This window comes from Dromaius novaehollandiae, chromosome 3 (genome assembly GCF_036370855.1).
Source record: "Dromaius novaehollandiae isolate bDroNov1 chromosome 3, bDroNov1.hap1, whole genome shotgun sequence".
Lineage (NCBI taxonomy): Eukaryota > Metazoa > Chordata > Aves > Casuariiformes > Dromaiidae > Dromaius > Dromaius novaehollandiae.
This window is the reverse complement of record NC_088100.1, coordinates 26077863-26104606: the sequence shown is the minus strand read 5'-3', so window position 1 is coordinate 26104606 and position 26744 is coordinate 26077863. Positions and strand designations below refer to the sequence as shown.

General features: G+C 37.3%; 1 long non-coding RNA gene across 1 annotated transcript; it reads left to right on the top strand.

The window, feature by feature from the left end:
• The first annotated feature begins 9508 nt into the window (after positions 1 to 9508).
• On the top strand, positions 9509 to 24793 carry LOC135328010 (uncharacterized). Its single transcript, XR_010388732.1, has 5 exons — positions 9509 to 9708; positions 13271 to 13323; positions 14691 to 14723; positions 20632 to 20775; positions 23586 to 24793. It is a non-coding gene; the product is annotated as an uncharacterized LOC135328010 (long non-coding RNA).
• Positions 24794 to 26744: the final 1951 nt, after the last annotated feature.

Below are 26744 nucleotides of genomic sequence, written 5' to 3'. Positions count from 1 at the left end.
AACATCTACAGGCAGTAACAACCTGAGGTTGGTGCCATACCTCTATTTTTTCAATGTTTTTTTTTGTATGATCTCACAAATAAAGGTCCACCACAGCTGGATGTTTTTGTAATGCAATGTTACAAATAGATAATGTTACCTTACTCTGGCATTTTGACCACATCAGAGATTTTCAAGATTTTAATGACCTTCAAAATTGAAAAATTGTTCAGGTTGCTTATAGAACCAAATATACATGAAAGCAATTGTTTTCTTGGTATTCTGTCCCAATTTGGAGAAGCAAACTTCTTTCACCTTCATCTTGTTGTGTAAAAAGTATCATGAATTACATGAAAGGTGCTTTTATCTAAACCTTTTAGAAGCGCTTGTATATATAAGAAGACCTTTCTTATTATAGCCCGAATAAAGTAAAGAAGTATAAAAAATTGCACTTGACTACAAAGCTCATCTGTGCTTTGCATTCTGAGCTGACTACAAAGCTTAGCATACCTATGTGTTATAAAATCAAATCAAGTTCTGGTGAAGCTGGGCTTATAGGATCAGCAATGCTTTCTTCTCTTTTGCTTTATGCTTGCACAGTTCCAAGCACAACTTTTTTCTGGTCCAAGTGTGGGATGCCCAATTGCTACCATGATAAATAGAAGAGAAAAAACATAATTTTTCACATTGACATTCCTCTCCAATTCTGCTCTCAAATATTATTTTAACTTTATGCTTTCTGTGAAGAATGCTTTATACTTAGTGTTGCATTTCAAAAAACATCAAAATCTATTACTGATGAAGAATAAACTGTATAACATATATGCAAACTAGGACTCATGGGAAGTAAGCATTGTGACACATCCCGTTTCTGTTAGGTACTACTGTCTTATATAGATTAATGTTATCTAACAAATTGCTTAAAAAAATCCATACTTATTTAATCAATATATTCTTCAGTGCAGGTTTAGACATGTAAATATTCTTCAGTAACAGTTCTGCATATCATTCTGATATACCTTTTCTGCCACTTTGCTCCAATTTACACACAATTTTCATTTATGCAGGTGTACCACTGTTTTCAGGGAAGCATAGTTAGCATGAATCTCAGTAAGTGGACTTATACAGCAAGTTCATGAAATTTTAAACACTGTAAATAACAATGCATTAAATGAACTCTTCATGTTGCAAGTGATTCTATATGAATGTGCTAATGACCCTTGTGGTTCAGATACATTTGGTGAAGCTCTGTATTAACAAATGATTATTTTAAAGCAATCTCCACCCTCTTCCTTATTTTTTCTGTCTTGCTATCTTAATCAGTTTTTTTCACATATTATACAGGTTTGCTTGGCTTCAGTCAAATGATTACTTTAAAAAGACTCTTAGATGCTTTAATGATTATTTGAGTTACCGATTTACTGCATGGCATTCTTCTTTCTGGGTGGATAATGATGTACAGCTTCAGTATGGCATTAGAAAATACGGTTCTCCTAAGAATGCCTCTCTTCTTGAAATTCCTTGAAAAACTGAGCTCTTGACCATATGGCCTTTAGATAACAGTTTTATTATCTTTTATGATTTATATTATCATTGCAAATAGGAATGCTAATCATAATCTGTGTATCAAGTAATACACAAACACAGAACAAAAAGTCCCTAAGCAGTCTGCAACCTATGCATGGGACCAGGGAATGAGTGCTTGAAATGGGTGAGCATAAAAAGACAATGAGATATCGGTCAGCATGACTGACAGGGATCTTAGCTGTAAATCAAAGTTTCAACAGGTGATTTGAAGGAGAACAATGAAAGTCCTTGCAGATACTCAGTGAGAATTGATGCTATGTGAGATTTGGTGTGGGACAAGGTGAAAATGTGGTTAGAAAATGTAACATAGTTACGTAAGTGTACAATAGAGGCTGGCCTCATGGGACAAATGCAGGTGAGAGTTACAATTTTGAAACTGAATGTGAGGTGTTAGATCAGAGCTGCAGCCTGAATAGGAAACATCTATCCTATGCTCAAGGCAGTGGAAAAACACAAGGGTGAAGGATGGTAGTCAGTTATCAGTGTCACACTGATAGTCTTCAAGCCATAACAGAGCTAGCTTTTATTTTTACTTTAATTTTTTGGGCAGTGCTACTCTGGTGTTGAGTGAAGCAACATGTAGTTTTAGGTATGTTCACAATGGATTGTATTTCTGAAGAGTTTACAACCACTGCAAAAAGCACTTGTAGCAAAGATATTGCTTTCACAAACAGACTGTAGGTATTAATTTGGGGGAGGGGGGAAAGCAGGAAGACCAAAAAACTGTCCAGTGAGTAAGCATTTAAATAAATAGTTATATTTATTTGAAAACATTTCTATGGGATTTGGTTCAGTTAACTGGAGAACAATATATGAACCCTTGAGCCAGAGACGTACGAACTTTTTGATGTAGCTGCCATTACGTTAAGCTTAAAAATAGAGATAATACATATATTCAATTTTCTCCAAATGTATCTGAAAAAAATTCACAGTGCCAGTTACTGTTACGGATCTGTGGCTTGCTACTGGACAAATATTTTAAACCAGAAAAATATGTTATTTTTATTGAGTCTGTAACTTTGACATTACAAATGGAAAAGCATGGAACATGTTCCTGCTTCAGTATTCTGAGGCATTTTAAGTATGAATGTTTGAGGAGGCTGTATTAGGGAGTGTATCTTTGAACAGGTTTAAAAAACTGTCACCAGTACCCGACATAGTGTAAGGGCTATGGATCTTTTCAAGCCTAGGCTTGAGGTGACCTGCCAGCCACCAGCTCTCTTTCTGCTCAGGAAGGTGCTGGAGTGTTCTGCTGCTTGTGCCTGCTCTGTCTGCTTTCCCCTCTTCCCTCCATGTTCCCTTTTGGCAAACCGGGGTTGTCTCTTTTGTTTACAATTGTAAGTAATTCTTCAATAAAGGTTGCTACTCAGGTCAGTGAGACTAGACATCATAGTAATTCCTAGAGATCGATTACAGATTATTGTGTCAATAAGTGTTTTTGTTTTTATAGCACCAAGGATTTCTTTGAGCTTCACAGATTGAGATGCAGATATACTTTCTGCCCGGAAAGATATGCATTTTGAACAACCCAATGTGAGACTCTTAATACAACTAATTCATGACTGTTTTTATTTCTGAAAGTTTGTATGCTTAGAAAATAAACGCCAAATTATCCTTGAGACCCTACTGTTCACCTAATGCACTCTCTTCCTTCCCCTGAGCTTCCTCTACATGTTTTTGATTTCTTTCTTGCTACTCCTCTCTGCTTCCAACATATTTCTAAATCACATGCTCATCTCCTGCCCCACAGCCCCTGGGGAGGAAGGAATCAGAGCTTTAATACTTATGGAAGATTAAAGACAGTACAGGATAAGTGATGAAGACAGCTGTGGCAAAACCACATATGTACATCAGTGGAAGAAAGCTTTTATGTATTGAAATGTGTGCCTAGTGAAAGATGGATGTGTTACACTGAATGAATACACAGAGTCAATGAAAGCAGGATAAGCAAGAACTGCATATGTAATTTATGTAAGTATCCATACTGTAATTTATGTAAGCATCCAGTATACTGAAGTTAATTGCTACTATATATTGTACGTAGACAATATACAAATGCTTAAATGTTTTTCCCAACTTTGGTCTATATACTGCTACACTCTGATGCTGTCTGAAGTGATTAATCTATGTTTATTAAGTGCTTTAGAATAGAAACAGCTGTGTGATGCAACAGGCCAGCGGGCATCTCTCCTCATACTTGCACAGGCCTGCAAATCAGGTATGGGAAAAAAGTAATCCAAAGTCATCATTATTCTGAAAGTACTTGTTGAGGCTTTTCTGCATAGTAATATTCTAGAAAGATTCTGTGGCAGAGAATGGATTCTGAATTATTTATTATTGGGAGTACTGGGAGGGCAAAGCAGGGCACGGTTTGTCTATTCACGGCTTTCCAGTGTACATGCCTACAGATTTTAACATAATACTTTACATTTCAGAGTGGTCAAAGAACATCTTATGTGATCAGATTTCAGTTTGTGTAGGACTAGGAGAGTGTTTTCTTCCTTCAAGAATTTGTAAACAGAATGATTGCAATCTCATATGCGGCTACAACTGGTCAGCCAAAACCTGTCCTACTGCTTCTGATTTCCCCTGAAATATACACCCTATCTTCAATACTTCTGCTTCCACTTAATTCTTGCTTTAGGACTGAGCTAAAATACATGGTTTTTATGGATTCAGAAATAGCTTTCTGTGGGCATTTGTCTAGATGAAGCTTTGCTTACCCAAAAGTTGGGAAAAGGCAATTGTAAAAGCCAAGTGAACTTATCTGAAATGATTTTGTGTTTTTTTTAATAATATCATTTTTCTATATTTAGAGTTAACACTCTGCAATTCTAGATACCTAAGAGGGAGGCAGAACACTCAGTACCTGCCTGGAAACATTTACTCCCTTGGAAGCAAGAAGCCCAAATTAACAATTCAGCACTGGAATGATCTTTCTGATAGTTATTGTACTAGGATAACTCTGTAACAAAATTAGCTACTTGCTGATGCACTGGAATGACAAGTCATATTAATGATTTTGTATCAGCAGTGTAAAATTCATTGTGTTAATTGATTACCAAAGGTAATGTTATTACTTCTATGATTAAATTATGACTTTGTCTCATACCTGGGGTTTCACAAATATGTGTTAAAAAGGTAGTTGTAGTTATGCTTCTCTTCAGGTCAGTAGTTTTTCATATTTGTGTGTTACATGACTTAAAATTTAGTGAATAAAAATAACATTTTTTTTTTCCAGTACAGATAAATGCACTTTCCACTCCTTCTCTTCCATCTAAACCCTTATGTAGTGAAGACTGGGAGTGCCACAGCCTGGCCGATGACCCAGGCAGTGTAAGTCTGTCTGTAACTGTCAGAGCGCTTGCTATGAAAAAGGGACTTTCGTGTCATAGCTCCAGACCATTTTCACAGCCTTAAATTTCTCTGTTCCATTAATTGTCTAGCCACTAGGTAGCAGGCCTAGCCTGGCCCACCTTGTGACTCTCTTCTGTTTCAGCAGCTCAGTTTTGAGGGCAGATGGTATACCTTCCACCTCCCAAAAACTGAAAACCAGATGGTTAGTCTCCTGGGATGTGAGCTGAGGATGCTCTATTTCTTAACTCTTAGGTGAGTTCTCTAACAGCTAGTCATTATAGAAACAGTGGGCAATCTACCATCACAGCAGATAAGATTAGTTGTATTGATGATTGCAAATAATTTTTCAGTCTTCTGTGCAACATGGGTAGAGACTGGGTTCTTCTGTGCAGTGGCACATTAGGAGAAAGAGAGATGCATTTCTGTTTGGAAGAGGCACTCTGCACATGCATGGCTGACTAAAATGGAGCCTCTAGGAAGCAGAGACAGGCATCCAGTAAAGAAAGTAGCCTGATACATTGTTTGAGACTTAGAGATTGGTATTCTGTTTGGGACTTAGAGATGAGTATTAAGCATTTATGTCTCAGCTTAAACAAGGCTGAATACCCTCTCTTGTGTGCAAATTTAAGAATGATTATCTATGTTTGAGAATTATTTGAATATTTATAAAAGGTGACAGGGTAATCAAGAATAATTTGAGAGTAACTTTGATGCTGTTCTTACGGAAGTATAGACAGACAACTCTTATTCGGTCATTCTGTGGGATAACAGCAGTTTTACTGAATATAGATACGGCATTACAGCTTCTTCAGATTGAAAATCTAGTGAGTTGTCTTGTGAATGATTGATCGACAATTATGGGAGTTGAAATGATAATATGTGTTTCTCCTGATGGTATGGGAGAAGAAATGAAACAAAAGGAATGTGGTTTTATCATCTTAACTGTCATTGCTGTGAAGTCAAGGCACTTCAGAAGAGGTTTCTGCAGGAAACAAATTTCAAGTCCCTGCTCTTTTATGTTCAGATCAGGGAGTTGCACTAAGGTCTTCTAGGTCTATTTTTAGTTTATAGGTGTGAAAATTTTTCTCTCTCTCTGGACCAATAAGCAGTTAATGTAGATAAAGGAAAAGTACCACCCATAGGAAAAAATAGTATAATAAAGAAGTGTTCCTAAGTGAGTAGTACAGTGAAAAATCTCCAGTAGCTAAGAGACTAAATTCCAAGTGCTTCTCTTGCCTAATTCTCCTTCTGTATATTTCTGACATTTCCATACAAGATATTAGAAGTGTTTCCCAGTAAGACTGTGTCATTCATATTGTACCCACAAAAAACTTGACAAATGAGCATTCCCTAACAATAAAAATTTCATTGAAAAATTCTAATAAGCTCTTGTCTGAACTTCTCTGATTTTTTTTTTTAAAGTATTTATTTACCTAAAAGTCATTACAAGGCATTGCATTACATAAAGATGGTGGGCATTGCACTGGTGAATATAAATAATATCTGCAAGGCAGAGGAAAACATTTATCATTCTCATGTAAATGTGAGCTCACCCTTACACTTTTGAAAGCTTTGTGGAAGATTATTGTTGAATGACTTCTAAAATTAATGATAGTTGCTGTGCAATGTATAGCTTAAAGGATTATCTAAGCACGCATACATACAGAGGCTTTGTGTTCTCTCTTCATTTTTTTTCTGTTGAATGTCCTACAAATAAAGATTTCATGCTGATTCTGCATTTTACATAATGATAATAAATTCAGAAAATACAGAAATTGCACTAAGTGTCCGCAGCTCTGATTGTCTATGTCAGGATAAATAAATTTATCATTTTCACAAAAGGGAGGTAGGTGCAGAAATTTTTGTCCTGTGTCTATAAATACTATGTGTTGATTTGCCTTTGATGTTACTCTTATACCAGGTTTACGACATAGACTTTTGCCAGTTGGCTTTCAATGTATGCATGAAAAATCTGAACTCTTGTATGAGCAGAAAAGAATGTAATGGACTTTGTCATTTGGAAAGGAAGTAAATTTACATGATCAGGAACTGGTGTAAAAAAACCTTCTGTTTTACATCCTGGGCATATTGACAATAGTGTTTTCATTCAGGTCAGGAGTGCACTTTCAAAGTGAATCTCTTGACCTCCCCACTTATTTTCCTCAGTTCACATTGTGGAGTGACCTCAGTACACAAAAAGTTGATTTTGGACAAAATGAAACTGGAAGATGGGGCCCAGCCACGAATGGGTTCATGGGACAAGACTAAAGCAAGACCAAAATAAAACAACCCTGACTTACATGTCCTGTAGATATCCAGTCCACAGCACTGTCTCACTCCTCTGCTCTTATTTGTCTACAAGACTTGCTAATGTAGACATACAGAGAAGCTGACAGACACTTCATGCATTACAAAACAGAGTCTGTTTCTTACCAGCTGGGGGCCAGTTACTGACAGTTCCAGCCAATTCTGAACGCAGCCTGATTTCTGATAAGATTTATCCCACTAAAGTGGTCTAATAAATGAGATATTTATCAAAAAGTTTTATAGGATATCGATTCATTGTATTTTCTGTTCCCTGTACTATAGGGAACATTAACTTTCTGAAAAGAAATGCTCTCTCTGTGATAGGACTAAGACAATATGGATTGCCTTCAGTGACTTTGGTTGCTGCACACTTTCGTTTTAGAAAAAAGCATCTCTTAGCCTCATATTTGATTCATAGAATTTCAGGCAGGGGCAGGAGCTCTGTGTAGTACATGCTACTAAATGTTAGGAGCAGTTCCTTTAAGCACACGATTTTTGGAGTTGCTTAGTGATTAAACAGCTGTGTATAGTAGTGTAAGATCTGACAATAGCAAGCTCTTTCTCTTGCCGTCATTAGGACCCTTAGATAAAGAAGTTACTATTAATTATGTTATATAAAGTGTGTCCATTGCACTGAGGAAAATAAGAGCAATGAAAACCGACATGGATTTCTGTCAGCTTTCCCTATTGCCTGATGTTTCACAGGTCATTAAAATCTGTATGCTTCCCATGACTTAGGAAAACAAGTAAGGGTTTATAAATAAAGGTAGGTGCATTGTGGATACAATTTCATCCTTTCGCTTCAAAGAAGGGGATTTAGTTATTTGGAAGGAGGGCAAATCAGTGGACAGATCACTTCTCTTTACTACTAACTTCTACTGCTAGCACTTTAAAGTGATTTTTTGGCTAATGGTGGTCATCTCCATTGCAAACATTATCCCTCCTCTGCTTTAATTTAAAAGCACAAAACCTTAGGCCTTGGTCGAGTATGGCATTTAAAAGTATGGTTAAATTTGTGTTTAAAAATATGGTTAACTAACCCATGTGAAAGTCAAATGTGGTGGTTAACCGCACATGTAAGCATTTAAATACACCATGAATACAACTAAAACAGTCTGCAGATACTCTGTCCTGCCTTTGGTTGGATGTTGTGCACTCCAGAAAGATGCACTGGCTTCCCTTCTACCACTTCCTCTCTCACTGTGCCTGTGGCAGCTCAGAAGGTGAAAACTGGATTTTAATTTTGTTTCAAGAAATAAAATACTTATTCTTTTTAAAATTAAAAAATCAACCAGCTGGAGAAGACCACTGCCCCCCAACCAAACATCAGCAATTGACGGAACCAGTTTCTGAACCTCTCTATTTTATTTTACAGTGACTTTTCTGTAAGGAAAAATATAATGTAAAAATAAAATTGTAATTCTTCCTGACCTGCTTTGTGAAACTACCTGGGCCAAACTACTGGACTGACACTGATCATCGAGTATTAGGATAGTATTGTAAGCGCAGTGGTAGCAGCAGGGACTCTATCTCAGAAGTCAGAATTTTATCTCTGCCGCAGAGTCCGACCTGGAACAGCTGAACAAGTATATCAAAAGTCAATAGTCTGCTACTAGTAATGGTCCAGAGTAGTTTTCTTCCTCTCATTAACTAGCAGAGAAGAAAAGAGGGAACATGGGGACATGGTATTTACACTCCACAGTACATTCAGCTGAGTGTTTAGGTCTTCAGTGTTTGTGCTGTGCATCTCTGAATTAATAGAAAATTGATATCATGAGAAGGAAGACTATGGCATGGTAAGCTCCAGAAAATTTGGATATATATATTTTTAGATCTTTTTTCTTTCACCCTGTCTTATATCAAAAGAATGCCTATTTTAGCAGCTACATTTGACTTCAACTTTCAATATTTTGGAGTGAAATTTCTCAGTGAGCTAGCCTGGGTGCAATTCTTGGCTTTCATTTTAAACTTTCTGTATCTTCTCTTTTTGGTCTATTTTTTGCTATAGTATAAGTAGAGTTGTTAATAATCCTTCACACCACTGTCACTTACTAAGGAGAGGTAGTTGTTTTCCATTATAAGCCTACCTTCCATGCCTTATCCTTAAGAAATCCTTAGAAATGTTTCTTTCTACCTCAAAATTTGCATGTGAGGTCTGTGGCCAGAGGATAGCTTTTGATGAAATTTGATAACATTTAAATCAGTCTTCTAATTTAGTTTTTAATAAAAGGTGAAAGCAAAAGGTGACATAATGATGGATGCCTGTACTACAGGGTGTCAAAGCTTTTCAGTTGCCTGGCTTTCTGCCAGCAATTGGACACGCTGTGATCATAAGTGCCAAGGAGTTAAAACAAAATGACATTTTTATTTCCTAGTGTTGGCAAAACCGAAGTTTGGATGCTCAGAAAACACTGATGACCACTGGCTCCCTTACCAGCTAAGTTACTCCAGTATCCAGTTTCTGACAGATTTTAAGAGGTTTGAAAATGAAGCAGAATGAAGCACAATAACCTTAGAAAAATGAAAACAATCCTATTTTTCTAGAGCAGGTTGTACAAAGGAAATGTAGTATGCATTTGTAACCTCAACCACCAAAGCCTCCAAGGGGCTGATTAGTAGGTCTGAGTTTGTGCTGTATTTTGAAACATAGAAATAAAAATAAGTACAATTTAAAAAACAATCTTAAAAGCACTTTTAATCTCTTTTTCTTGTCTCATGAGCAGGCTTTTTTTTCCCTGTTAATTTCTTTAAAATCTTTCAGGTGTATTCCACCATCGTGGATTTTTTTTATTATTTTTATTCTTTATTTTTATTTTGTTTCCCTTTTGTGTTCCTCTTTGTCCTTTCTTCTATAAAGCATTTATGTTTTGTTGTCCCTGCCTGATATGTGCTTGCTTTACTATTTCTGTGTCCAGACATAGGTTCAGAATGTCAAAAGACTTTTATATTTACATAGGGAGAGTATTCTGCATGGTCCGATTATATTTGTACAGGTTTCTGGTCAGACTTAATTTGTCTCTTCACTGTATCTTCTGGGTCTGGAAGAGGATGTGTCCTCTAATTTAAGTAAAAGCTACTATAATAATTTACAGACCACTCATGCATGATATTCTTATGCTCTGTGTTTATGTTGAGCTTGAGTTGAATCTTCTACAAATGTCCTCTGCAAAAGCATCAGCCAAATTCCAATTCTAGTACAAATGAAATGAAAAAAAAAAAAAGGAAAAGTCAGATTTAGAAGGGATTATCTAAACCCTATCTAGGGTTTTCCTTAGTTTCTTGGAGCATGCTTGCCTGCCATACCCAGGCAGTTCCCACTGGGAAGTCGATTGTGCTCAGTGTTTCAACATGACACCTACTAAGATCACCCATCCATTATGGTATAGGCTTCTTCCATTGCACCATTTCTTTTTATAACATTTGCCCAATGCAGCCCAGTGCAAGAAATAATTTTGTCTGAAAAATCTCATTGAGTTTCTGTAGATAAAGCCACATTCATTAGCATTTCACTATTACTGAAATTGTTTCTAAACTTTAGATTCAGTTAGGTAAATGATATAGGTTGTTGGAGAAAAAGAGTTCTATTAACTAAGATGAGATAAAGGGACAATATATCTGCCTTGCTTCATGACATTGATGATTACAACGCAGCTACAAACAAAAGTGTACCCTAACTGATCCTTATGCAGAGCTGGAATCTCTGTCTATTATCTTTTCCTGAGTATATGGTTTAAAAATTATTTGGGATTTTTTCTATAAGAATAAGGTCCTTACCGCTTTATACAGGAGTGAGTGAGGCATTATCAGTGTGCTGACCGCTTTAGAAGAGCTCCACTCAAAAAGCACTCAGCTAGCATAGCATCATAACCTCTTCCTTCAAGGGAGGGAGTGTCTAAGGATGGTAAAGTTAACCTCTTTAACTTCTATAAAATACGTTGGAAGTTGCAACTTCTACCTGAACAATCATCAGTAAAAAGGAAAGAGTGACAAATGGTTCCTTTGTTATGTGGCATCTGATCCCCAGTGATGATCCCCAGATACAGAGAAAGGAAATTATATCCGAGCTATAATTAATACTAACCTCTGAATTCTATTTGTATTTGATCACCTCTATTGTTCGACTGTAAATAACAAATAACCTGAAGTATTAAGACTTCTAAAATTCATTCTATTTTATTTAATAATACTTAAAATTTAAATGGTTTCCTTATATTTTAATTGTTAGTAAAGTCTCTAGGAACAAACATGTAATTGCATCCATATCAAGTATGGGTACAAAAGATAAAATATTGATTCCACTGAAGGCAATGAAAATTTTTGCAGGGACTCGAATAGAAATGAGAGCTCACACTTAAACTCCAGGAAGTCCTTTTCTTTAATATTTAACTGTGTTCAATATCTGTTTAGATATCCTGAGGTGGACATTATACCTACCAAATTTGCTCTTTACTTCCTCTGGCCAACTAGACCCTCCTCATTACTATAAACTGAGTCTTTACTGCAAGCTTGAGTTAGCTTGGGTTACCTAAGACTTAGCCTACAGTGAAAGTAGTACCCAGGCATCACAGACTTTTACTTTAGTAGCCCAGGGTCTCCATGATGTCCCTATCTTAAGCACCAACCATATCTGAGTTTCCTTCACATCCGCTAACAGATCCATTAATGTTAGGTAAAGTAAAAGGTAATGTAGAGATTGATAGAGGTTCATAGAGTGGGATTAGAAGTTACACTTCAAGTTATTCCTTGGACTAAGAGTGCAGCACCTACAAGTCTTGAGACTTAGGCAGTCATTTTCAAGAAAATTATCTTTCAACAATGAAAGTAGAAACACTGCTAATTCTGAGTCTGTCAGAGGAAAGAAGTAGAGATGAAAATCAGCAATCCATTTGTAGCCCTCTGCTCGGGCATCACATGAGTCCCAGCACTGTCAGGGAGCTACTGAGAATTTCGGCACAGGGATGATGACAACATGCTTTGAAATGCCTCCAGACCCAAAGGTTTGAAAATGCCAGGGCCCCGTCAGGAAATTTCTTCAGAGGAAAATACTAAGTTTCTAAGAACAATCAATCTTCAGGTTCATGAATGAGTCCAGAAAATGATGGTATCAAATTGTGCAATTTAGTTATTTAGCATTTGCTATTTAGCAATTGTCCATGATTAAGAAGTATTTATGAGCTTATGGCATTAATGTGGTCCTCACCACACTGTCGGACTTTCAAGGACACAGGAAATCCAAGATGATACCTACTGTCAGAGATATTTGATTGGTTCCTTTCAATCATGCTGATCAAAAAATCACAGGTTAAGACAGGATGATAACCTATACATACTCAGAAGTAGAAGCATACATAGATCTATCATATTTTAGGATATATTTATGCTGCATAGAAAAAAAGAATGAAATGCATGCTCCATTTATATCTCAGATAAGCTCTCAAAATAACAGCTATGTTGACTTCCATAATACACAGATCTTGTATTGAGCAGGTGGTTTGGCTGAATTTAATCCAGAAATATAACACAGGTGGTGCGAATATGACTTGAAACAATTTTCTTTTAAAATTTGAGCAAATAGTCATGGAATTTGTTCAAAATATTTAACTGGTTCTGGCCATTATTCCTTCCATTGAAATTTACAAATCCTTCATACCATGAATAGTAAAAAAATAATGTTAATAATGTCGTGAAGTTTTTTGTACATTAATGTAAGAGGGATTTTGTTTTCTTGTGATAAAGCACATGTATAATGCTAGATTCACCTTCAATTATTGTTAAACAAGCAGAAAATGTGTAGCTTAGTTATAATATCCCAGTTGTATCTGTTAATTGATAAACATCTGTCCAGAAAGATACTAATTTTCAGACAAAAAATTGCACAGTTTCTTGATATCCTTGTATTGAGTTATAATGTGACTGAACTAATGGCACAAATTTATGGAAAGCATATGAAATGACAGCTTTACATCTTCAAAACATGACTCATGTTCTGCTTTAGTACTGAGTAAATAGCTGGGTTTTTTTTTTTTAACATTTGTTTAAGGCTTGACTAATCGAGGACAAGGCACTGCCAGGAATATACCAGTGGAGCACGCTGTAAGTATAAATACACGGGGTTCTTCCCAAAGAAGTCTAGTTACAGATGAACAATTCCCCTTTGACTGAAAGGGATTTTCGTTGTGCTGTGTACATAGTACAGAGCACAAAGCATTGGTAGAATAAAATACCCAGGCTAGTTCTGAAGCACCTCTCTCTTCTATAATTGGAGAAAAGATGATTTTTTAGTGTTGTATCTACAGGATTTGTGGGCAAAACCAGCGTCACGCCTTCTCCTGGGAAGCCATGCACTAATAGTGTATCTCATGCCTTGCCACTGTAATTGATGGATGCTGAGGAACCTGGGTATGACATACAAGCCCTAAGTCCTCTTGCATCCTATTCCTGAAATTGCCACCTTTGTGGCCTTTAATGCCTTCTTCATAGTACCCCTGTGATGATGCCTTACGCGATAAGGCTACTAACAATAGTGAGCCGATCTCTCCTGGGGTAGCCCTCTGAAACCAAGTCTCACAGTAAGCTCATAGGAATAATACATTTGCCAGGCTTGGAGACTGTGTTTTTCCAGTCTCATGTTGGTTGAATTCTTCCAATTTATCACTTAGAAACAGATGTCCTGATGTTGATACTATTAGATTAAATTTCTTACTGGTGCATAATTTAAACTGTGCTTTCGCCTCAGGTCCAGCCAAGGTTAATTTGTATTTGTAAATCTTAAGCCTAGAAACAAAGTGTGTCTGTCCATCTGTGAAATACCCATGACATTTTTTCTACTCAAGTCTAGCAGTAGAATTACTTAGCTCTCTGGATAGTGAGTTATTCCAAATGAAACAAAATATTTTTGTGATAATATTGCACATCACAGCTGTAGGTTACCTAAATAGGCATTGTATCCATTACTGTTCTGTTACATTGTTCAATGCATCTATTAGGTTCCATCAAAAATGGGAAAACGTATATTATGAGTAGCAAGAAAACCAGCAGGTTGATAATTGCTCTATGCTCACTAATGTGAATTACTAGCTGGCTCATCTATAATTGTAATTAACACCTCCTGCCTCAGCTATGCAATTAGCTGATGTTGCTACAAATTTTTGCTATATATTTAATCTTTATCTTGTTTCTCTGGCCTGCTCTTGTATTAAATTTATAAGTAGATCTATAAACTATATATGGAGCTGCCACGGCAGTTCCTCATTCGTCAGAGGAATTGCAATAGAGGCCCCTGTGCCTGGACCGCTGGCGTCTCCAGGGGGTTTGCGCTAGACGCGCTCCATCCTGGTTTGGTGAATGTGCCTGCTGTGTATCTTTTCACATTTGCTGTATCAGTTCTAGCTTCTGTCTTAACCTGAGTTCATTTTGCTAGCTTTCTGCGCCTACAGCCACTTCATGATTTTTTCTTCCAGATACCATGTTTTAGGAAGTCTCAAACAGTGCAGGTAAGAAATTCTGGGGCAAAACTGCTTTCCTCTAGACATGTTTTGTGAGGAAAGGTCCCCCAACCCTGGGCTGGTTTGGGCTTTCCAGAGCCTGCCAGGCACTGCTGCTGGGCACTGAGGCTCGCTGAGTGGGCACCAGAGGGCCTGCAGGGCCCCCGGCTTTCAGAGGCAGGCAGCGTGCCTGGCCGGGCAGGCACGCGGGCTCTTCGCTGCCGACAGCCCGGCTCGCCAGCTCCTGTGCCACCCTGGGGCTCGCCCACGAGTGCAAAGCAGTGCATGGGCTGTGCAGCCCCAGCCCAGCTCACTGGGCAGCGCCTTCCCGGGCCAGAGAAGCCCTATAGCACTTTTGCTGCTTATACTATGGAAAAATGCAAGTACGCTTGAAATTATGCAAAATATTGGAGGAGTTTTGGCCTGATATATCACAAAAGCAAGCTCTTTTCAGGCCCAAAATATTGTTTCCCACAGAGTAAGCAGAGATATGAAAGACCCTCTTCCTTATGCTCTCAGTCTAAAAAGAGGCCCTCCTGGCCCTGTTCCTGTGTATTCTGGTCTTGTTTTGGGCCAAGGAATAAAAGAGAATGAATAGGGTTCAATCCACTTTACATCTCAGAGAGAAGAGTTTTTGACACTAGGTGGTACTAAAGACAAATGCCAATGTTTTCAATCTTTAGTGGTTAAAGATAGGCAGCTCCAACCCTGGCACCTAACTTGGTGGCCTGCTTATCATCTTCCACGGCTCGTACTATGCCTGAGATAGATAAGCTCTATTAGATCAATTTTCAGAGTATAGGGCTATGTGACTTCTTGTGGCTCCCTGAAAAATTTTTCAGGTAATCCTTTGAAAATCTGTGAAACTACTCTTTGACATAGGCCGGGGTAAATCTAACACTAGATATCACTTGTTAATACAAAAAGACATACATTATATTTTGAGCCTTCTGTGTTCAATTCTGAAAATACATTTCTCATGAGCAACACTGGGAATATTTTGCTGCTCCAGCTGCCCCCTCAACACTTTTCACTGTATAATATATTTTATGGCTTTATTTAAACCATGGGGATCCATCTATCGAGGGTATTTCTGAAGATATTCTCTGTTCATTTAACACCAACCTCCACTCTCAGATGGATGAGCATGTGATTTCCTTGAATTTTCACTGCTGTTTCTCAGTTTCTGACTTTTCCCTTTCTGTTTCTCTGCAGCTGCCTCCGCCTCAGTCACTGCTTGATCAAGGCTCTCTTCTCCCCCTTCTAACATGCAGTGCTTGTTTAGAAACTAAATCTTAAATCTGTTATCTGAGTCTGTAGGAGCCATTAGACATGATTTTTGCTAACAGGTGAAAGTAGAAGTGAAACTTCTTTGGATGGTGAGACGTATTTGATGCCAGAAGCAAGGAACTCTAGCCCTGAAAAATCTATAAGCAGTTTTTAAACTTTATTTTTTTTCTTCAGTATCCTGACTTTTAACTTCAAGATCTTTACCGTGTTTATTACTGCAGAAGTTAAAATCAATGTGTGCTAGCTATCTCTTCACAGGCATCACAATGAACTGCCTGCTGATCCCATGCGATTCAAATTGCTCTTAAAATGTGTTTTACTAAAAATACTTCACTTTTATGTAGAAGAAGACACTGAAATGGTTACAGCAATATAACATGGATGTTTTTTTCTGAGAAATATACAAGCAATGCTAAAGCTACAATGTTATATGTACACAATCTTGTTATCAGCAGTAGAGTTGATGGTGAAAAGATGGATTTTTAAATAAACAACTGTATTAACAATCATCTGAATAGCAGATAGCACACTTTTGGGCATTGTACAAATAAAAACTGACAGATGAAGTGCTTTGTTCAAATAAAATTCAAAAAATAAGAGAGTGCAATAAAAATTGTTACTCTATGTTTCCCCCCAAACAATAAGCTTTTCAAATTTAACTTTGCTTGGATTATACATAAATACATTAGCTTGTACTAGGGTAAACTGGAAAAGTATGCCATTGCATTTTTTTCATTGTCTTTGTATTCCATAAACATTTTGAACTGTACATATTAAAAAAGATTAATTGAAGTAGACATATTGAGAACGTTACCTCAGCATACAACTATATGTTGCTTCTCCATGATCTGTTTATGCTAGAGAACAGAAATGCCTCAGTAATATCTTTAACTCAATTAGAAAAAATTTGTTGTTATTCATCATGCGTAAAAGCATAGTGGAGCTTGCTAAGGTCAAAGCTCAGACAGTTTGGCTGAAGTTTTGGGCTTTTTCCCATCATAATTTCTGGCCATGCAAGAACTGCAAGGTAAGGAATAGCTTGCGATGTGGAGGACTACATGGTAAATACCAAGCATATGTAGAAAACATAGACATCAGTGGTAGCAGTCTAGCCTTGACTTATTAAGTGATGAGGTTCACCGGCTAGGTTTCATTTGACTTATCCTCTTCAGCTGAGACCTGAGTACCTAAACACTTAGCACTAAACTGTAACTTTACAGCTTTGCCAAGTTGCCATGCATGTGTGAAGAGAAGCTCTTGTGGCAGTTGATGGAAACATTATCCTAAATCAAATGCAATGTTCCTAAAGGAAAGAACAGAGCAGTGATAGCTGCCACCACCCTTCATAGCAAGCACCATGCTCTGCTGGCTGACAGGGTAGGGCAGGTGGGACCATAGTTTCACTCCTTTGCTCATGGTGTCTTAGCTTTCTGCTGCCTTTGAGTGTGCCTATTTTCGTTTGCCTAGAGCACAGAACATGTTTGCTTTTGTCCAGATGCTAAGACTTGAGAGGTGGAAATGAGCCATGCATAACCTTGCAGGACAACAGCTCATATGTTCATTATATAGTTAGCAAAGTCATCCTCATTGTGCCTTCATTTGTTCTACTTTGTAAATGGTTAATGTCTGCTTTTGTTTGTTTTGCATTCACTTTCTCTTTCCCTTGTATTTAAATGAGATTAAACGTTTCCTAAATTATATTTGGTAATAAAAAATACTATTTGGAGAAAGGCTGAAGAAAGAAACCATAGTAAACCCATTTGACTCAAGCAGCAGATTATAGGTAAAATCAATGTTGCAAGAAGACAGTGGTGTAACTGCATTTTAATAGCACAACAAAACGCCTACTCCAAATTAATCCAAACTCTAATGCTTAACTCTTCTTTTATAAAAACAAAAAAATAGAGCAAGCTCACAACTTCCATTTGCTTTTCTGTGCGCTTCTAATTCCTGAACAGGTTTGCCACAAGGACACACCTGGAGGAGGGCAACCTGGGCCCTTGGTGCCTTGGTGCCTCAGTGTGGGGTGCTTCTGTGAATCAGAGAACTTGTTAGCTAATTTGGACAATCAAACTAAACCCCAAACTGACCCTGTAAGGCCTGGCATATGTAGAGCACGGATAATTAGAACATTCTAACAAAGATTTTGTAAAGTATTTCAAGTAATAGTGAAGTCATTGGGGGTGGTACGTCTTGAGTTAGCAGTACTTGGTTTGCAGAATTTCCTTTTCCCCCATGTGGGAGACATGGGGAAGGGCCTGTCCTGCCGAGGGCGTATGTGGAGGAGGCAGTCACTGAGGAAGCTTCTGGGGAAAACTTCAGTCTTTCTGCCAAACAGACCCTTGGAAAGTGCATCCTGGAGGGACTTCTCATTTCTTCATGTGTTGGCTACTGTGCTTGATCGTGGCTTGCTTAGATCGCTCAGGTACAGCCTCCTCCTTCTTTCCTGCTCAGACTGGCTTTGCAGAGGGCTGAAGAGGTGGATCGTGGAAGACGAGGCACTCAGTGCTGGACCATCAATGAATGTCTTATAAGGCATTTCAGAAAAGGGACATGGCAGTGGTGCAATTTCAGTGGTGCATTTTCTGCCAAACTGTACATAGATTTCATATGCGTACTCTTTTTGGGACAATGGGTCAAGTCTACTGAATGTCCAGTTCTGATATCACCTACAAAAAAGTGCATTGTGGTGAATTTTTTTCAATATAAAGCTGAAATTTTTAAGAACAGCATACTATTTCTATATGAAGTGACTGAAGTGCGCCTTTATTCCTTTTTGTCAGAAGCACAGACACACTTGCATGGTTATACTAGCTTTCTTTTATCATCTTCCAATATCTACTTCTATTTTCTTCTCTCCATTTTAATTTACTTTAACATTCAAAATTGTAATTTCTCTTCTACAAATGGCAGACATAAAAGATTAATTGTTTGGAGTTATTACTAAGTCCTCCCCCTCCCCGTCACCTTATTGTTTCCTTGGCAGTTACAAATAATTAAATGCATTTCCAAGAATGTGCCATCATGTCATATCATAGGCATTTCCTTATTGATTGCTGTGGAAGATGGAGGTATTTTCTTTCCCATAGCAAAATCCTACCTACATTAGTGTACCCTCCTTGATTTTTCATTTTTCATTAATTGTTGGAAGCGTATGGTTCTTTCTGCTGGGACACTCAAGCTCCTTGCTTTCTCTGTGGGCATCAAGACTGTTAGATAGATCAAGATTTCTTTAGCTGCTGCTTAGCTCTGTGGCTATCTTCACTTTCTGATGATGAGCATGTTCAAAGCCACCTTAACACTGATTCCACTAGGTGAAAGAACTGCTAGGACCTTCCTGTAAACCTAAAGTCAAATACTCCAGCTGGAAGAGGAATGTGTAGCTTATTGGTACACACCAATCCAATGCTATGATATGAACATGAATACATTGAATGTGGCCTGCACAGCTGTTGCATAAGTGTAATGTCTTTTTTCCATTTGAGATATATAAAGGCTAGTGATTATGGTACAGCCTTAGAATATTGGGTCAAGTCGTATACCCAGCAAATGCTTCACTCTTAATCTCTTGGTTATTCTGAAGTGTTTTTTCCCCTTTATCTACTTTCTCATCAATAGGAAAATTGGTACTTCAGGAATCTAACTTCAGTGTGATTGTGCCACAGGATTCAAAATAGCAGGAGGCTTCTCTTTCTATCCAGATGAGCCAGTCCTTGTGCTTTACAGATTTTCACTTTTTTGTTTGGGTTCTCAGTTAATTTGGTTGCGTCAGTGTATCCTACAGATATGGTGGCCACCTGTGCAGGAGCTGGGTACCAGGGCACCGGGCTTTGTAAAGCGAGAGCTCTGATCTGCAAAGCCAACAAGGGAGCTGACTCCATTGGTTTCAAGTACTGAAATATCCTAGAGATGCTGAGTTTTAGGAAACTAACTTTCATTGACTTTCAATTAGGATCTTCAGCGTTAAATCTTGCAAAATGCTGAGTTTTCTTAAAATACAGTGAGTAGCCACAGCTCTCCCTGAAAACAATTGGATTTGAGGCTGCCTAACACCTCAGAAAACTGTCAGCAGTCAAGCTGCAGCTGGGTCAAGCTTTTAAAAATATTCCTGTCACTTGGCTATAATCAGTTTGAAAATTCATGGACACTTTTGGAAATACTTGCAGATCATGAGTGTGCAGCTTTGGTGTAAGATATTAAAAGTGATTCAAGAATAGGAAAGTTTTATAATAGACATCCAGACATAATCAGTTTATTATGAGGCTCTTCTAACAACTCCAAGACAGTTTTGTTATTTTCTAAACATTTATTCACATTTAGAAAGTGATCATTATGTCTCTCCTAAAGAACCATTGCATCCTATTATATAAATAGTGTTTTGAGTGTTACAGACTATTGACTCCACATACGGTAACACAACATTATGTAAATCCAGCTGCTAAGTGCAGTATTTGTCCATGTTTTTGATATGACAAAATTCTTTACAAAATCTTTTCTATCTGGATGTGAAGAAAACTGTGATTCAAATGACAAAGTTATTTCATCCTACAATGAACATTTTCTCTTTTGTCAGGCAAATGATCTCTCTCTCTCTCTCCCCCCCTCCTTTTTTTTTTTTTTTCCCCAGAAAAAGGAACCATGTCAGTGAGATTTGAAAGGCTGACTTGTAGCCTGCTCCCCAAAATGGACCCCAGGACTGCATGGGGCATGAAGGCTTCCTGGGCAGTGCAGGGAAGGAGTCAGGCATCGCAGAATGGGACCCCAGGAAATGGTGGGCTTGGTAGGAAAATGCTTACAGCTGGTCAGAAGAAACACAAGAAGTATTAGAAATCAAAAGATTTAAGTGTCTGACTCCCTTCCCCTTCTGGTGTCCAATCTTTTGCTCCCAAGGCTGTTTCAGGATTTTGAGAAAAAAAACAGCCTGCGCTGCATATAGATAGACCCTTAATTCCTCAGCTACATTTAAGGATGCCCTGAGAGCACTTTGTGAATGGATATAAGTAAAAGAGTGCTTCATTTATCAATTCTCGGCATTGTCAAGCATGAGCTACATACTAGGCTGCTCATAAGACTGGAGCTCTAAAGATTATGCTCAGGAACTGAACTTGGGAAACATTTAAGTAAAAAGTAGAGTGTATTAAAGAATCACTGCAGGGAACATTTAAGTTAGAAATGTAAAGTCCTTTTAAGCCATGACTAATCTTTAAAGTAAAATTAAACTATTTTTATTATTAAATATTTTAAAATGTATTTAAATTTAATATATGGTCTGCACATACATTTACATTTGCAATGAATTGGAAACTTAGCTCATTATGGACTTATAGTTGCTATATCCTTCTTGTTTATTCATTTTTATTGAATAAAAAATCATTTAAAGGTGCTTTTATTCCAAAATAATGCCTGCATGTAGATTCATACACACAGCAAAGGTGTTACTAAAACCAAAGCTGTTATTTTAATGCAAATGCACAAAGAAGCTGAACTGAAGCATTTTGTTGTTTTCTCAAGCTTCTTAAGGAAATACAAAATATATATCCAGTTTCCCTTTACAGTTTTAGCCTAGATATTGTGTTTACTGTTAGTTTCTATAATCTGGAAAAATTCTTAACTAGTGTCATTATAAATAATACAGTTCTACTTTCTGATTTCCTGTGATAATAACTTTTATATTGCCAGTGATAGTAATTTTTTAAAAGTATTTGACTCTTGCATGAATTATTTTGTAAGTGTTCTTTAATTCCTTCTGAATTAATTCGTGACAGATTTGTATAAGGTAATCAGTTTGAATATCTAAAATAAGTGTTAAAGGAATCCTAACATGCAGGCTTAGCTTTTGGCTATGAATAACTGGAATAAGTTCAGATAAATTTTGGTGCTCTAAAGGTTATTCTAAATGTCATAGTTAAAGTTTGGTTTGGCAATGGATAGTAATTGCATAGTAATTCAGTAGTAATATTTATAGAGGAGTCGGATATTTCAGATAATCTTACTAATATCACTTTAAAATTGCATTACTTTGGGAGGTATTGCCTTAATATTAGGTGCATTTTAACAACAGTCTAATTCAGCTTCTCCATCCCTGCTGGGAATCAAACAACCCCCTTTCTTGTGAATTAGTGTTAATAAGTCTTCAATAGATTCAGCTGTGGGATAATTAATGACTTGCTTGTTCTTGCCAGAATAGTTCAAGTGGGCTTCGTGCAGCATGCTGAGCTATTATCTTCTGGTGGGGTCATGCATCATGTCAACCAGTTAACAGCACTGGCTGCACAACAGATTTGGAAATTATATAATCAGAACAGCTCAATTTTTTAGACCCTGCATGTGGATGCTTCACCAGGGATTTTGCAGAGGAACAGTTGAAAGATACTGCACAATGTATTTACAGTGAATAGCATACTTGAAGTTTGGTTCCAAATTTATTTCAGTTCAGCTGCATTTTCTATAATGTACAGTAAAAAATATACATTTATGACATAATCATGCTGTTTGCTTCCTTACATTCATAATCTTATAGATACTTACAGACATGTGGCACATCACTGTGCCTATTCCTACACAACAGCTGAAGGGGGTGGGCAAAACCTCTTCACTTTTGCCATGTTTGCTGTTATTCAGTGTGGTTTTCCAGGGCCAGGAAGAAGCCGTAGAGAGGGGAAACAGCAAAACTCCCTCTGCTTAGTCCTTCTTTGTTATGGCCTGCCTGGATCCTGGCATACCTGCACTGTCGTTCAGCCTCCCCCTTTCTCCTGCCAGTCTGTTGTTGGCTGCCTTTGATCCTGTTAATTATCACTTATGTCATGCCAACACCAATAGGGTCTAGCTCGTGATCAGGGCCCCAGTGTGGGGTGTTGTGTATACACAAAATAAAACATGGTCCCTACTCGGATATACCATGTAAATCAGGTTAACAGATGTAAATACAACTTCAAAGGGACTTCTTTGTAAGGCCCAATAGATTCATTTGAAAACAGCTATATTTGTCTCCATCAATGGATTTCTTCTCTATCCTTTAAACTCCTTTTGCAAGAAAATCTCTCATGGACACAAGAAGAATGTGTCCTCATTAGAGAATTCACAGAGGTGCTGTTTCTGCTCCTAGCTCGGCTGCCCATTCCCTTTTCTAAGAGCTATTCCTGTCTTCTGGGATTTTTTTTCTCAGGGCTACTTCTAGCTGCTGCTTTTTCTCTGAGCCTCATTACTTCCCCCACGCTGTCTCCCCTTGGACCACTACCTTACTTTTCTGCAACATGTCCCTTGTACCTCTCTTATCTCAGCTTTCTCTCAAATTTTATCTGTTTGTTATCTGATTCTTCAGACATCACTTGGGAATTCTCTTAGGGAATAATGGGATAATTTCATAGCAGCCTATGTTTTAATTTTTTTATGTATACTATGTTAACAATAAATGATGCAAGGCTGATTTTGAAAGGAGCAGGTATGAATAAATGCATAGAAATATCTTTAATTTCTAGATTTACCTCCTCCATGATCCTTTTCTGGTAATATTTTATATTTCTACATGTTTAAGAAAATCTTTTTTTCTCTCTCTTCTTTTTAATATCCTTGTGTGACAAGAAAAATAAAGGAGGAAGATTGTGCCTTGAACAGTGAACACCGTCTGAGCCAAAATAACACATCCGCAATGTGCTCCTCCCAAAGGTTTTACTCCCAAACAATTCAGGTTGAAGTTTGTGATGGACCTCCCAGATTTTCTCTATCACCTGTTTTCTGACACAGCTGAGCAGCTGCTAACCCTCAGAGTGGTCAAATTCTTCCTGGCAAGCAGCTGGCAAGTAGTAGGACCATCTCATGCAGGCCCGTTTACGCCTCTTTAAGGCAGTAACTTAGAATCTTTAAACAGGTTTTCAGATTACTTACTGTCTTAGCTACTGTCAGAAATATAAAAAACGTGCATTTACAGATCTGCCCTGTAAACAAGCTCACACAATAATCTGCCAGTTGAAGAGTAATTTAACCGGAAGGCTGCTGTCAACTACATCAAATACATGCTCTTCTTTTAAACTGCTGAGATCGATAATGTACATCTGATGGCAGAATGGAAACAGTGTCCTGAGCTGAGCCTGTACTGCTCATTTTACCTCACTGAACCTCACCTTGACTCATCATCAGAGCTTGACTTCCCTTATTGGATTGCCAGTGATGGCAATTTTCTGGCATACCTAATGCAGTCAGTCTCCATGGAGAATTAGAATAAGATACCAAATGCACTTCATTTATTTAAACCAGATTTCAATGAAGATCTTTGATGGAAAAAGTGTCTTGTACTAAATTGCTAATCTACGGATCTTTCAATATAAAACACTTGCACACAAATTGTTCATTCTTCTATGAGAAGAATATCTTAAATAACCCCTTCTGAGAGATACACTTGAGACCATCAGTTGCCTTGTGTGTATTTCTCTGCTACATTACTCAGCACCTGGAGATCCTGCACATTTGTTGATATATTTTATTTTGGTAATATCATTGTGATTATGCTGCATGTAACACATGGTGAAGCAGAATAAATATGTCTTTCGTCCTTATGAATCTTCTCTCTGTCTCTTTAAGTGTGCTATCAATGTAAAACAGACATCTGTTAACTACCTCTGCACTCTTTTCCTCTATATTCACCATGCAGCAATACAGTAACAAATGGCCAGACCATTTGGAATAGATAGAAGAAAATAAGTTACTTGAATCTTACAATACCATGCTGCTTCAAGTTGTTATATGTTCAGTAGATGCAAAAGTGATTGAAAGCACAGAGGTCTAGGCAGTTATCTGGGTTTCCTTTATAGTCAATGCAAAAAAAAAAAAAAAAAAAAAAAAAAAAAAAAAAAGACCACATTTGGATGTCATTTGACCCTACAGTAGAGATGTAAAATAGCTCATAAGAACTATATCCTGAAGAGTTTACTTCTCCCCACTGACTATAAAGGGACCCTAATGAAACTAATTCAGACATAAATAGAAGTATTTTTCAAAGCAGAATTCGTTGTCTAAACTTAGGTGTTGGATGCCACCTTAGTGGTCCCAGATATCCAGGTTCCCTGCTGCCAATAAGGAAGGATGTGGGTCTCCAGCAGGTTCTGTGTCATTCCCGCCAGCTCCAGTTAGGTGGCTTAAATATCCTAGAATATCTAAAATGGCACTTTGCACCTATGTTTAGACACTGTTTTGCTTCTCAGATGTCTAAAATGAAGTGAATGAATTCTACTGATATTGATCAAAGTTATCATTAGGGGTTAGATTGGATTAAATTTCAAACCAGTTGCTTTCAGAAAGATTCTTTCGGACTTTTACCTTTGAAATGGCCAGTAGAGTCTGGTTTTCAGATTTACCTGATGGGCCACCACTACATAACAAATGCAACTGTTTTTGGGCTGATCTTGGTAGCCTACTAAAAATATCAAGTGCAATACCATGCAAGTTAGTTTAACTACAATGGTAGAAGCTGATATGAAGCCAGAATCATATCCTACAGAAAATATTTACAGCTCCAGTGATAAAATGCAAATTTCTTTCTATGGGTTAACAGAAGTTTACAACTTACTATTTGTTTATACAAAGCAATGGTCCGTGAGATTATAAAAAGTAAAAAAAAGGAACACTACCGTTACTATTGTTCTCATAAAAAATTAATTGATTGAGTATGTTTAAAAATGTACTTAGATTTCACTGCTGTCATTCTGTATTGTTACTTACACTACAAACCCAAGCTTTCAGATTGAGATAGGCATTACATGTTCCATTAATCCTAGATTCCGAAATTAAATATAGACAACTGTGTTAGAGATTTTCTCTGTATTATCTACAACATTTATGAGACAAAAAGTTGCCCCTCCAGAAAGAAGTTACTGGCAGATTTTTAGTGCATAAAACTTGTGTTTCATACATATCCTGCTTGTTCTCTCTTTTTTTTTCTTTCTTGGTGTGTGTGTGTCTTCAAATGACTAATTAGCCTGAGTTCAACATTTTACTGAGTAAGTAGAATTTGTATACAGGATGCCTGCTGGAAATTGGAAGTAGATTTTTCTTTGTATTTTTCTGAACTCTCCTTTTGGAAAAATGGCAAGAAAGATAATGTTAAAGAATTATGTGGAAAGGAAGAGAAATAAACCTAGTCAGGACAATTACAAAATGTTGGTAGTTTTGATAGGTAGCTATGGAATGAAGAGGCTGGTTTGAGAACCATCTCTCTTTTTGCACAAAGAACAGAGATGAAAATAACTCAAAGCTTGTAAGTACTTGATATATCAAGCCTTACATTCTGACTTTGTGTGTGGACATGCAACAGAAGCGTGGTGGTGAGATTCCTGAGTCCTTTTGGGCAATATCACTTTTAGTGTTGGACAAGAGGAAAGATATCATGTCAGAGAGAGTTTTAACATTAATTTGGCCATAGCTGATGTCAACATTACCAATTCATGGCTGCCAGCATAGTCTAATAAACTAATTTTTGAAAGTTGATTTTTGATAATATAAACAGATACATTTCAGAACTTATGGGATATTTGATTATGGTAATTTCTTAGCAACTGATCCTGGAAATTTAAATTCTTCTTTTAACCTACTTTCTCAATATGTTCTTCTATTTCTACATAATTCTCATCTTTTTCTATATAATTCTCATTGCAATAAGATACATCACATTCCTCTTCAAGAACACGTTTTGGGTGGGATTCATCTGAACAAATGAAGATGTGTACAGTACATCTGAATTAGTCACCT